The 14472-nt window shown below is 48.4% G+C and overlaps 1 protein-coding gene across 4 annotated transcripts in view; it reads right to left on the reverse strand.

The window, feature by feature from the left end:
• Positions 1 to 5302, reverse strand: part of FGD3 (FYVE, RhoGEF and PH domain containing 3) — a 41759-nt gene extending 36457 nt beyond the window's left edge. For 2 of the 4 annotated variants that reach the window (XM_070375268.1, XM_070375265.1), the window contains exon 1: positions 5081 to 5302. The gene's annotated coding sequence lies outside the window, so the exon portion shown is untranslated. The remainder of the gene's footprint in view (positions 1 to 5080) is intronic. The other 2 variants (XM_070375269.1, XM_070375267.1) reach the window with 1 other exon arrangement.
• Positions 5303 to 14472: the final 9170 nt, after the last annotated feature.

Below are 14472 nucleotides of genomic sequence, written 5' to 3' on the forward strand. Positions count from 1 at the left end.
TGTCTCAGACAAGGATGCCAAAGCTGATCCTGACCATGTGGCCTAGGGGAATCAGCACCCAGGAGCTGAGTCTACCAGACATGCTGCTCTGAACCCCCTGGACTGGGTTCCAGGCTCATTCTGACATGCCCAAGGCCAAAGATGTAAAACCATGCAGGAGCCAAGGAGCATTTGTCATTTCTGTCTTCCCAGCCACTCACCTCTCTCTTCGAAGCCCCGAGCTCTCTGAGCTGAGAGAGCCCAGCTACTGAACTCAGCCCAGGGCCCAGTGCCCCTGACACCCAAGGCTGCCACCAGCCAGTATCAAAGGCCCCAAACCTGGGACCAGGAGAGGTGTGGGGACTGGAGAAGTACAGAGAAATTAAATGTGCCCCACTACCGAGTGCATTGTGCAGCCAATGGATAGGGTGGCAGGAGGGGTGTGGTCCCTGCCCTGGAGTCCCCAAACTGCTTGGCAGCTGCCTGAGACAGGCAGGGATAGTCCTGCATATGGGCCACAATTCCGCTCCACCTGACGCTGGACGTCCCCACTACGGATACAGTGCAGGAGCTCCCACTAAAATCAACACTATGCCCATCTCACTTGCTGCCTGTCACCTGGTACCTTGGAGGCCCCAGGTGGGCAGGCATCTCCACAGCTTTGTCACTGACATGGCTTAGTAGCCCCGGAACATGGGGCCCCAGATGACAGCTATCAGCAGCCATCAGACGTATGAGCCTGAGAGGAAGCCTTTGAAACAGTTCTAGCCCTGACTGGCTACAGTCCCAGAGAAACCCTGAATGAGGGCCACTGGAATGCATCCCACCAGTCCCAGAATCGTGAGAGATGATAGTGCTCAGTGGGGTGGTTGGTTACGTGAAGGAGGTAATCCAAATAGTACTGAGAGCACCATGGGGCAATACAAGAAACTGCTATGCTGCACACACCTACATGCAGGTTGCAGGCTGGGGGATAAGGCTGCAGAAACCTACAAGGCTCTATCAGCAGTGACAAAGGTCTGGTTGTGCAGGCCCTGCCAGATGCAACAATCGATGGCATGTCTGCAAAGCTGCTCCATGACCCAGAGGTGCCTGCACTCCAGAGTTAGGATCCAGAAGCACAATACTTGTCTTGGGGCCTCAGCCTAGGAAATGCTCTGGCTGGTACAGTCTGTGGTCTCCATCCTGTGTGCTGAGAACCCAGACATGGACACAGACACTGGGGTGCCATATGCTTCAAAATTCAGTGGGGGTCAATGGGACTTCAAGGCAGGATGGGGCTAGCAGAGCGAGGAGGAAAGGAGACTGGTCAACAGCACTGGACCCAACAACAGTCCCACAAAGGTTCTTAAAGCCCGAGGCAGCACACAACACTCTACCTCCAACTGGCTATATCATCGCTTTTTAGTGATCCTAACAGACAAAGATGGGCAGGACACCTCACCAGGCTGATGACCTCCAGCCATTAGCATCACCTGAAGCTCCTAGTTCCCCATCACAGGGCCTATTCAGCTACAGTAGGAGTTGGCAAAATCACACAATGAGCCCAGTAGTGATAACATGTGCCCAGAGCTGAGTTAACAGAAGTTCAGCGAAAGCAAGCCCGAGAACGCACTGGGTACAGTGTAAGGAGCTGTGACTAGAAGGCCCACGTGCAGAGCTGCGCTGTATGCAGGCAGGTGTGTCTGGGAAACAGATCACTGTGATGTTTCTTTCTCTCTTCTTTGGCCGTGCTGCATGGCATGAGGGATTTCAGTTCACCAACCCAGGCTCCAAACCATGCCCCCTGCAGTGAAAGCGTGGAGTCTTAACCACTGGACTGCCAGGGAAGTCCCTGTACTGCTTCAACTTAATCTTTTTGCTTATGTGTATATTTCCTATTCTTCTTTATTTCCTTTTTTTTTCTATTTTTAAATTTTTATGTTTATTTCTGATTCATATTTTGTTTCTGTTTTTACTTTTATCTAGAAGGAGAACAAATATAAATACTACAGACACTATGCATTGCCATACATCAAAAGCAACTACAGAAATAAAATCACAACCTTGGAAATAAAAAGTAAAATCCTTTCTTGCATAGGCAGCTAGATGTATGATAAAGCAAGTAGAATCCCAGGAGTGAGCACTGCAAAATTATTGGAGCTTTGCTGTATTTTTAAAATGTTTTATAATAAAGTTTTTTGGGAAAAGAGTTTATCCCCACAGCATCCAAGATCCCTAGGCCCACACTCAGGATGAGGCAACAGGGGCTCCTTGTTCCATTCTGACCTCTCCCATGGGGCACCCTGGGCTCACAAATATTCCACTCTACTTTTGATTGTGTTTAAAATTTTTATTTAAAAAAGCAATGAATCAAAATGGATAAGAACTTTCCAACAGCTTCCAGTTGATACTGAAAACCCTAACACAGACATGACTCTGCCTCTCCCTCCACACTGAGCCACTTTGGGGGGCTTTCAAGGCCCTCCCTCTGGAGGAACAGCCTAGCCCAGCTCCCCGCGCTCATTCCCTGCTCTGTGATAGGCCTTCCTCAGAAGAGAACCCCCTCCTCCATAGCTCCCACCTGCCAGGCTCACCCACACCTCCCCACTCCACTCCCCGCCGGCTGCAGACCACACAGGTGGAAATCTTACCTCCTTCGTGTGGTCTGCCACCTGGCAAATAGCAGGGCTCAGTAAGCATGTTCAGTGAGTAAGTGAATAGATGAATTTGAATCAGCACGTCAGTTTTATTTCCTTCTAATATGTACTTTTACATAGCCCTACAAAAATATGCTTTAGTCAAGTCCAAATTTTTGAAAATACAAAATGCAAATCAAGATTACAGAAGGTTAAACTCCATCTCCTACCGTCCGTCACTTGACAGCCCCACATCATCTCATCTAACTGCACAGTGACCCTGTCAGGTAATTACAGTGAAACGGAGGCCTAGATGGTGGATTCACCTCCCCAAAGCCGCATGGCTGTACCAGCAAGAGCTCTGTGTCCTGGGCACCAAGGGGCTCCAAGTAGCCCCCACAAAACCCCGTAGAACTGATGTACAAGGTAGGTTACCATCCACTTCACTGGGAACCTAGGCAACCAGTCATCACCACCACACACAGGGGCTCAGACAGGGGACAGGAACCCAGACAGAGGAAACAGCATCCTAAGTAGAGGGAACAATATCTCAGACAGAGAGAGCAGTATCACAGGCAGAGGGACCAGTGTCCCAGACAGAGGGAAGGGCACAAAGCAAACAAGAGTGAGTCATGCCATCTGAAGAGGTGGCAGTGTGCCTAGGTGTGTGAGCCCAGAGGGGAGGGGACAGGATTTGGGGGTTGGAGCCAGGATGGATCTCATAGCTGTAGGCAGCCAGGGGTCATGCAGGTGAGTGACACCCCATTCAGGTTTGGGTTTCACATCTGTGCTATGGTCAATACTGCTTGAAGGTTACATTTTTACTCCCAGGCTCATCCCCTTTTCCATGGACCTGTTTCCTCATCTGTCAGTGGGGTCATCAGAGCCCACCTGGAGCAGATGGCAAAGATGCAGCAAGACAAGTGCTCCTGGCACTTGACCGTGATCCTGGTGTGCTCCTGGAGACTCTTCTGTGATCATTGTTCTGAGTCCAGCAACAACCCCCACCCTAGGCTCTCAAGGGGCTCAGGGCAGAAAGGCCTCACCTTTCCTCTGGGGCCTTGCTCAACACCTCATCTCAGCTCTAACCTCAACAGACCTACTGCAGTCTAGGCTTCTGTGTGTGCAGAGCATAGAGTCCTGTCCAGCTTTGGGGGCCACTGCATATTCAGAGGTGCTGGTTTTGTGTGGAAACAGACGTCAGCGCAAGTTGCGGAACCAGGGCCTTGGCCTCCTGCAACTACCCAGCCGAAGACAAACCACTTCCTCCCCTCAGCACCCAGCCCCACCCAGCCCCAGGGCCACTTGCCAATCAAATTTTCAGGCTCCAAAGGTTTGAGTTTGGGCCCAGGTTGTCAGCTTACAGTCCATGGTCTGGGGCAAGTGATGGGCCTCAGTTTCTCTGTGGCCCTCAGCTTCCTCTCCTAAAAGAGTGGTGGAGCAAAGTCACCGTGGGATTTGTCTGAGGACTAGTGTGAGTAACAGCAGAGCTTCCCTGAGCACACCCAGCCTCCCAGGGCTGTGCTCACCTCTGGAGCCTGGTACCACTCAGATCCCACTTCACATATGGGAAAGTTGGGTGGTAGAATCAGTGGCCCATAGTCACAGAGCTGGGGGAGGGACTGCAAGCCAAATGTCCCCGTGGGCCATGAACATCACCAGGATACCAGCTACCTGCTGCCACATACTCCTCGGTTCCCTCCTCCAGTGAAAACCCCAGACCCATCTTTCCACCTCCCAAGGGGAATCCACAGCACCTCACTGACCCCGAGAAACTGTAAACGGGCTGATGGTCTGCAATCAGAGGGACTCCCACACTGCAAACGCCACAGGGTCCTGGGAGCCTAGTGCTCTGGGTACAGTCGTGCCCTAGAACATGCCCCCTCAGTACAACCAGCACAAACACAGCTGCCTCTGGTACCCCATGGCTGCCCATCACCCTCCCCGATGTCAAGGTGGCCTGGCCACCTCCCGGAGGTCAAGGTGGCCTGGCCACCACCCTGCACTCTCTGGGCACAGTATGAGGTTCGGAAGAGGCCCTGACAGGCTCAGTCTTCCCTCCTAGCAGCCCATCATAGACAGGCCCTGTCAGGACCTAAAATGCAGATTGCAGCGGAATCTTCTGAAGCCCCACAGTCTCTAGGGACTGTGTTTGGGACCACTTATCCTTCCTCCATAGGTCCAGTCTATTCGGGGACCCCGGCCCTCAAGTTCATCTTTGCTAGAGTCTAAACTGCCACAGGACACTCAGCAGTGTGCTCACTCACTGCTCAACGACTTGCTACAAATCATGCCAGAGGCACCACAGGAAGACAAAAGGGACACAAGACACCGCTCGGCGCCACCACGGCAGCTTCCTGCCTTACAGACATCCGACCCCAAATGACTACTGCTCTCAACTTTCCCTGACCCCAGAAGTGCCCCTTACGGGACCAGCAGAGGCTCTCTGGGCTGGCAAAGACCCCAGAGCCAGCACCACTCACCTGTCTTCTGTGGCGCACGTACTTCTCTCCAGGACTGACTTCAGGCAGCAGCAAAACACAACTTCCTTTTGCTGGTTTTCGCAATATGGGTCACTAAACGATAGTGCATTTGCATTTCCGCACTGGTTCTTCCCTTGCCTCACATACAAAAAGATACAGCCCCAACCGGCTGGAATGCTGTCCGAGGACCAGGCGATGCTGGCCGCAAGGTGGTTTAAAGTTTAACAGACTGCTCTGCGTGCCCCAAGTGGTTCCGGGTGTGGAGGCTACAGCCGTCCTGCCTCTGCCTCTATCTGTTTTTCTAAGCAGACTTCCAGGTGCCCGTCTCTCAAACCTTCAGAGAGGGGGCACTCAGTGGGTATCTAGTGGGTTCAGTGCCTGAGTTGGAGAAGGCAATGGCACCCCACTCCAGTACTCTTGCCTGGAAAGTCCCATGGATGGAGGAGCATGGTAGGCTGCAGTCCATGGGGTCGCTAAGGGTCGGACACGACTGAGCGACTTCACTTTCACTTTTCACTTTCATGCATTGGTGGAGGAAATGGCAACCCACTCCAGTGTTCTTGCCTGGAGAATCCCAGGGATGAGGGAGCCAGGTGGGCTGCCGTCTATGGGGTCGCACAGAGTTGGACACAATTGAAGTGCCTTAGCAGCAGCAGCAGCAGCAGCAGTGCCTGAGTAGTGGGGTTGGCTCCAGACCATACAGGCTGTGGCTCCTAGATCAAAGAAAAGGCCCAATGGGCCACCAGAGGCTTTCTTGAATTTTCTTGGATGGGAACAATGAAAATGGCCATAAACTGTTGGAAAATTGAAAGTGGATTGTTTCAAGGTGCTCCCAGGGGTGAAGCCAGTCGCCACCTCCACCCCAATTTCCTGAGGAGACCTGTTCCATATTTGATGATCTGGCTGCTCCAGCCAGATCCAGCCCTTCCTAGCACCTACAGAGAGGGCTCCATGACTTTTAGAGTGAAAAGTAAATATATGAAGATACAAGATTGCTACAAGGCTTAGACCACAAATTCTGGTCCAGTTTAAATGACGGATTCTTCATCCAGCCTTATATGTTTTTTAAAAAGCAAAGAGATTTCTCTGGACCTTGGTTTCCATGTTGTATGGGGGTCACAATAGAGCCCCCTCAGAGGCAGTACCTCACACACAGGGATCATGTGAGTATAACGAATGAGACCATTGAAGGGGCCAGTTAATGAGATAATTTCTCCAGTCCACACTGACCCCCCTTGGCAGATCACACAGCCATGTTTCTCCATGGGTTTCCAAGGGATGCCCACACCAGCTGGAGAGGGGATTTGCTTCCACCCTCTGTTCTTCTAAATATTTACCAGTTGTTTGGAAGGGGGTAGTCTGAGAGATGCTACCCACTTTCACCTCCAGATAGTCTTCCTTTCAACCAAAGACTTGAAGAATTCTACGACTAAGACACTGATAAGCTCTTGCTCACCTCCATGACTCATTGCAGTGAAATCCACCATGTGCCAGGCCCTACGGATAGGACCACCTTGGACCCAGGTCCAGCTCCAGAATACATGAGTGCATCTTCTCCAGGAATCTGAAGACCAACGTTAAGATAAGTTCCACCTGGCCCCCAGCCATTACTGTGGACTCAGAGCAGCTCAGTCAGCAGGTGATGGAAAAGAGGGCAGCCTATGTCTCAGAGGTACCTGGTTTCATATCCTGGCTGATGGGGTGTGTCACCTCCATACATCACTAAGCCCCTTGGAGCCCCAATTCTTCTCATAAAATGGAGATAATACAGGATGCATGGTTGGAGTTTTGTGAGGAAAGAGAGCCTGGCCTGGGGTAGATCAATTATCCAAGTGCTTCCAGTCCAGGCTGGCAAGGACAGTGCCTGCCACCATCGCCCAGCACAGCCCTTCCCCTTGTTGACATCCCTAAGGCAGAAGACTGGCAAGGGGACCTCATCAGGACCTGGAGACCCAAGCCCAGATCTCTGCTGTACAGAAATGGCCCAAGAAGGCAGAGATGAAGCCTGGCAGCACAGCAGCAGACCAAGTGTAATGATCCATGGGTCATGTGGTGGTGGAATATGCTGAAAAGAAGAACGGGGGTAAAGTGCCCTCTCATCCTGGGTGGGGGAGGAGATTCTCCACTGGGATGTGGGTGACCCCCTCCAACAAGAAGCATGTTTGTGGCAGCCATGCCCCAAGAGGGATCTTGGTGACCCCGCTCTGCTGCAGCTGTGCCCACTTTGAATAGGGTTGATGCAGTAATGCAGTCAATAGGACACTGCAGAAATATCAAGGGTAACTTCTGAGGCCAGGTCAGTCATCACACTGCAGCTTCTGCCTTTCTCTCTTGGGGTACTTACTCTGGGGGAGCCAGCCACCATATCATGATGATGCTCAAGCTGCTCTGCGGAGAGCCCCATGTGGGGAGGAGCTGGGCCCTCAGCCAGCAGCCAGCACCAACTTGCCATGAGGTCGTGAATCACCTGGAAGGGCACCTCTGGCCCCAGTCAAGTCTTTGGGTAAGACTACGACCTCACTAAAGTCTCCAAGCCAGAGACAAACTGTACCAAAATTCCTGACTCACCAAAACTGAGTTGGTAAGTGTTGTCTTATGTCACTCAGTTTTGGACATTTCATTAGGCAATAGATAGATCCGTTATGCAATGATATGAAATGGTCATCAGGAAATGCACGAAGGGTGACTTATGGTCAGGGGGCATCAGCCCAAAGTGGAGAGATGACTGCAGGGTATTAACGGCACACTGTCCTATTTCTCTATCCAATTATTCCATTAATGACCTGGTGGTTCAAACTGTGTCCTCATCCCTGAAGGGTTCCCTGGTAACAATGGTGAAGGCTCTGCCATTCACTCTCCATGACCCTGAATAGCTTCATGAGTCAGAGGCTCTTCAGCGGAAGGCCAGGTTCCCCAAACAGCATCCCTCTGCCCATCCATCCTCCCCCAAGCTGCTTGCCACACAGGAAGCAGCGCTGATCATGAGGGCTCTCCCACATGGTCCCTGCTTTACCCCAGAAACTCCCAGCCCCACCTAGCACAACAGCTGGCAAAGACTGAGGGACAGCCCATCCAAGGAAGGCAGAGGAACCCTGAAAGCTGTCACTAAAAGGGAACTTGTGTAATCAAAGCCTGGGGAGAGTAGGTGAGCAGAGACCTTTCTACCAGGGAAGTATCCATTCATTTCACTCAAGAGGTGATCCAAAGGGAGAGAGCCCCAAGCCAGCCAAGAGAAACTGGTCTGGGGGACGGTGAATGGGGCCCAGCCCATATCCTGATGTGGGGCTGCTGGTTAGCGCCCAAGCCCACACAGAGGAGGATATGACAGTCTCTTGGAATAAGGGACTGGTCAGAGAGGAACCCTGGAAGATCTCATGATTTGACTTCTTCTGTGTTATGATTCCTACTCATCTTGTGTGAAACTCATAGAATTTAAGCTACATTAAATAACTCAAGATGCAGTCACAGTGGCAAATGTGAATTTCCGTATTAGTTGTTTTGAATGTACAACATAGGACTCTGAGTGTCTAAGTGTAATACATTGAGAGTGTCAACAGAGATAAGGCACTTGTTTGGTAGCATCCTAGGAAAGACTGGGAACAGAAGGGGTGACTTTGACTCCATATATTTGACTCCATATACTTTGACTCCATATATTTGTTTGATAGAGACAAGACCCCCGGAGTAACTGTTACACCTACTGACTGACTTCTTAAAAGCTCAGACCACTAAGCCAAATGACTTAATGCCTCTTTGCTGGAGGACCCAAGTCCACACTGCTGAGTGCTGTTCCAGATGGCCCTGCCAGAGGCTCTGCAGGAGGAAAGCCACTTCCCACTCACGCTTGGTCAAGGGACCCACTGCTGGCCCAGAGACTGATGCTCATGCTGAGATACCTCCTTCCGGGACTTTCTCCTGGAGTTATTTGTTACCCCCTTTCCTATTTTCTCCCTACTTTGACTAAACTGTTTTGTAACCTGATGGTGTGCAATAAGCTGAGTGACTTGTGAGGTGAGTGTTGGTTGCATTTTGTGTGCCTCCAATCCTGTGATTGTTACCTGGCCTTACTGCTGTGCCCTCAACAAACAGGTCTGCACAAAGAACAGTGGAAAGAGTGAAGAAAGAGATCTTGGGTGGTAAAATTTAGGGTTTATGGAGTCTCTCCATATATTTGTTTATCTCTCTGTATATTAGTTTCCTGCTCAAACCTGAACTCCATGATTCACTGTTTACTCCAGGAGTGTATACACCTGTTGTGTCCCAGCTCAAGGGACACAGAGGTCATCCAAAACGGGTATTTTTATAGTATAGGATATTAAACATAAAACAGCCACATATAGTTGTGTCTTATCCGCACTTATTTGAGCGTGAGGAATATGGAGCAGTACTGAGAGTGAAGTGACCACATCTTATTACTCCCAACCTCCCCTGTGGATGGTGGGCTGTGTTGCCAGCCCTGGGCAATGGGAATGACATGCTCCCTTCAGGCTTGGCCTCTCAAAAACTGTTCTCAAAATCTTCCAGTTTGCTCTTCCCCATATGCCAGGCAAATGCACAGAAGTTGGGCCAGTAGCCATCAGATGAAGGGGACTGGACTCCAGACTGTCGACGAGCTAAGCTGGACTGTGTCTCCCATAACTCCTTCTCTGTGGGGACGTGAGTTAGGGATGGTCACAGGGGAAATTTGCACAATATCTGGGAGATGAAAGTGAAGCAATGCCTCCCTTTCTGAAGGTCACTGTGATTAGATGAGAGAGACCCAAACAAGAGCCCTAGAAGATTCCAGTTCATCCCAGTCCTCTCTGCTCTCTGTCCAGCTCTACATCTCCCAAATAATCACCAGTGCCCCTTCATGGTTCTTGTCTGCTGGTACCCCTGCCAGCAGACCCTTCTCTCCTAGCTGGTATTTACTAAGCACATACCTGAGCCAGATTCCGCCTGGACTGGATTTGTGAGAAACTTGGCACCCATTGGCCCACCCCAAATGCTGCTCAGAATCAGATCAACTGCCAGGGTCCTCTGATCATGCAGAAGTTTCACTGGCTGTGGACATCTGATGGCCCCAGAACATGCAGAATCAAACATGTGGTCAAGCTTCACTGAGGTTTTCCTGCAGACAGGGGACAACAAAAGCACTAGCTCCAGGCAAAAATCACCTCTCACCTGTACTGTATGTGGCACTGAGCTTTGAGATCATAACTGAGCCCATATGAGATTCTGAAGATGTTTAAGACGCTTTTCCGTGGGAACAAATTCAGATTTTACTCACGGTTACCAGCAATGGAAAAGCGCCTGCTAGAAAAGGGGAGGCCTAGCCCACCCACATACATTCTGAGTGGGCACTCAAAGATCTCAAATCCTCTGACCATAGCAGGGTAGAGAACAGAGGCTCCAGTTTCCTTGTCACCAGGAAGCGGCAGGGCTGGGAGTAGCTCCATCCTCTCGCCTGTACTGATCAGAGCTGAACTAGCTCTTGCTGTCCTGCAGTACTGTAGGTGTAAGCAGCCTCTCCTGGGACACTCTTGTGAGCTATCAGATGTCCATTCTGGACCATGGGCATTGAACAATCACTGCTTTGGTACCGGGAAACTTGGAATACACCCGGGGCAGCCACTCTTCTGGATGGTCCAAGAGCTGTCAGCTCCACTGTTCTCCCATCAGAGACCCTACTCTCAGCATTGCTACTGGCCCCCTGTATGTGCCCCCTCACCTCCTCCCCACAGTCCCCCTGTGTCCTTGGGGATCAGAACCACACAGTCAATACCACTTCAGCGTCCCTGATGAGGTATCCTCTGCCATCACAGTGACCCAGAGCGGGCATCAGCAAATCCCTTCTAACGAGCCAGGCAGCAGGCAGCTCCTACTGCACAGCAGTGCAAAACCAAGAAAAGGGCCTGCAAAGTCTGACCAACAGGGGAAAGTACCATTGTTCCAGCACATTTAGAAATTTTGTCAGAACACTGAAAATCTCTCACTGTTGCTATAAATATAGAAAGATGAAAAATAGTAAAACCAACATTTATTCATTATGTTGTGCTGCTGCTGCTAAGTCACTTCAGTCGTGTCCGACTCTGTGCGACCCCATAGATGGCAGCCCACTAGGCTCCCCCGTCTCTGGGATTCTCCAGGCAAGAACACTGGAGTGGGTTGCCATTTCCTTCTCCAATGCATGAAAGTGAAAAGTGAAAGGGAAGTCCCTCAGTGGAGTCTGACTCTTCACAATCCCATGCCATTAAAAACATTAAGAATTAAGGTGCTTTATTTCTTCATATAAAAAGTTACATTGTTAAAAAAAAAACTTATAAAAAGAGAAACTAATTCTCTCTTCAATTGCTCAATCTGTTACAATTGCTCTGTTGTAACAAATGTACCACTCTGGTGGGAGAGGTTGTTAATGGAAAGCTATGCACCACTACCTTGTTGATGAGAAAGCTATGTATGTTCAGGGGTGGGGAATATATTGGAATATCCCTTTTCCCTCTTAACAGTGCTGTGAAAGTAAAACCAGTCTAAAATTTTTTTAAATTTAAAAATCCAATATAGTAAATAAAATATGATACCCCAGATTGAATGCTGGTGAAATCTGACTACAAACTGTAGTTTGTAGTATTCTACCAATGCCAATTTCTTGACAAATGGAACCTGGTTTTGTAGATGCCCATGTTGTGGCAAGCTGGGTGAAGGGTATAGGAATTTATATTATCTTTTCAGCTTGTCTGTACATCTAAAACTATTCCATAATCTAGGGATTATAAATTCAGTACTGAATATTTTAATGAGATGGAACAATCCTGTTGTAAGGCCATGAGAAAGTTAGCTTTCTCTCAAAATCTTGTCTCTTATGACATTTCGCATTCTAAATAACTATCTGGTTCATGTGTCAGTGAGGCAGCAGGAAAGACAAAAGGATGATAAAAAAAACAGCTACCAAATGTAAAAAAATGTATTTACTGTTAATTTGACTCAACCTAAATTTGGTTTATTGCAAGATGGTTCAATTTTTTAATTTTTTTAAGATTCAGATGGCTGATCTGATCTGCCATCAGATGAGCCACTATCATTTGGGCCAGATGAGGATGCTGTGAAATGATTCAGAACCCAATAGCTCTGGGCAAAGGTTAGGAACAGATAATCACAGAAAAGGAGAAGTGGCTCCACCTCACATGTAATGAGGGAACTACAGATTACAGCTACAACTGTGATAACTTTCTTCCCAGTTAGACGGGCAAAGACTGAGGGAGGAGGGAAGTGAGGCCTGGGAGGAGGCTCTTTCCACCTGGCTGGTGGGAGAGTGAAACGGCACATCTGCCCTTTGACCTGGCATTCACCTCTCTGATGAATGCGGGCATTCTGCAGCACAGTTCTGCAGACACACCTGCACAAGTACAGCAGCCTGCGTCAGGCTGCTAAGAGGAAGGCTGGAAACAACCAAGACCCACCTAGGAGGGACCTGCTGGTAAACCACGTGGCCACCTGCCAACTGCAGAGGGGAATTTGCACAATGAGGGGGATCTGGCAAAACTGCCTTAAAGGACGATGCAGCTAGTCACTAAAATGGAATGACCAGAGCCTGAGTGACACAAGAGGAAGTCTCTAGCCACAAAATGTTCCATCTGTGAGCTCTGAAAGTTGTTTTTTTTTTTTTTTTTGAAGATGGTTCTGACCGAAAAAAGTCTGCCTATATATACAGAGAGAAAGAGGGATTAAATATGGGAAAATGTTGACACTTGCTGAATCAATTCTTATAATTTTTCTGTAAATTTGAAAATGTCTAAAAGCAGTTTAAAATGGGCTGTCTATACAGAACAAGAGGAAAGGGATGGATGAAGATGGGGTAGGAGTGAGATTTCTCTTGTATCATTTTATTTTTCTAGCCATATAATCATTGTAGCCATTTTTTCATTTAATCACTTTCTTAGAATAAGATAATTAAAACAAACAAACGAATTCTACTTCCTCATATGGTTCGTCTCCATGACAAAGCACAGAAGCAAGACATGAGATAGCACTCCAGAGGCACCAAACACTGGAGGTCGACTTGGAAAGGGGCAGTATAGGGCCTGGGGTGCACCATTCCCCTGCTCCGCACCATCTTGGGGAAAGCAGTCTGGAGCCTCGACCAAAACAAGGATGGCAACACACAGCTTATACCTCCTCCCACCCAGCCGTGCCCACTCCAGGTGTCAATCCTTCATGCTCACACAGATGAGAAAGGACATGCAGTACAGTCATAATTGTAATAGGTGAAAATTGGAGGTGTTCTGGATGTCCACCAACAGAGAACTAGTTCAATAGATTACCACAGCACAGGTCTTACTATAAAATATAAAATGATTTAATTTATTAAGTAAAATGATCACTATAATAATATTAAATTCAAAATCAAGACACTGTGATGATATTGGCATTGTTGTCATTCAGTCAACAACAAAAGAGTTGTTTGACTCTTTGCGACCCCATGGACTACAGCACGCTGGGCTTCTCTGTCCTTCACTCTCTCCCAGCATATTGGCATACAGATAGAGAAGTAGGTCAATGGAACAGAATAGAGTCCAGAAATGGACTCACATTCACTTGGTCAGCTGATTTTCAGTGAAAGTGCCAACAGCTGTCAATGAGAAAGGAAAACCTTCTCAACAAGCTGGACTAATTGGTTATCTATATGGAAAAATGAACCTTAACTCACCACTCACACCACACATGTGAAAATAACTAGAAGTGAATCACAGTCTTAACTGCAAACACCAAAACTAAAACTGAATAGGAGAAAACATACATGCATTCGAAATAAGCAACAATGTCTTAGGCTAGAAAAGACACTAGCCATACAATAAAAACTTGACAAATGAACTTCATCAACATGAACAACCTGTGCTCATCAAAAGGCTCCCTAACCAGAAGGGAAAGAGACACGTGTACCCCAATGTTCATCACAGCACTGTTTATAATAGCCAGGACATGGAAGCAACCTAGATGTCCATCAGCAGATGAATGGATAAGAAAGCTGTGGTACATATACACAATGGAGTATTACTCAGCCATTAAAAAGAATACATTTGAATCAGTTCTAATGAGGTGGATAAAACTGGAGCCTATTATACAGAGTGAAGTAAGCCAGAAGGAAAAACATAAATACAGTATACTAACACATATATATGGAATTTAGGAAGATGGTAACAATAACCTGGTGTACGAGACAGCAAAAGAGACACTGATGTATAGAACAGTCTTATGGACTCTGTGGGAGAGGGAGAGGGTGGGAAGATTTGGGAGAATGACATTGAAACATGTAAAATATCATGTAAGAAACGAGTTGCCAGTCCAGGTTCGATACACGATACTGGATGCTTGGGGCTAGTGCACTGGGACGACCCAGAGGGATGGTATGGGGA

Source organism: Bos mutus, chromosome 8 (genome assembly GCF_027580195.1).
Source record: "Bos mutus isolate GX-2022 chromosome 8, NWIPB_WYAK_1.1, whole genome shotgun sequence".
NCBI classification, from domain to species: domain Eukaryota; kingdom Metazoa; phylum Chordata; class Mammalia; order Artiodactyla; family Bovidae; genus Bos; species Bos mutus.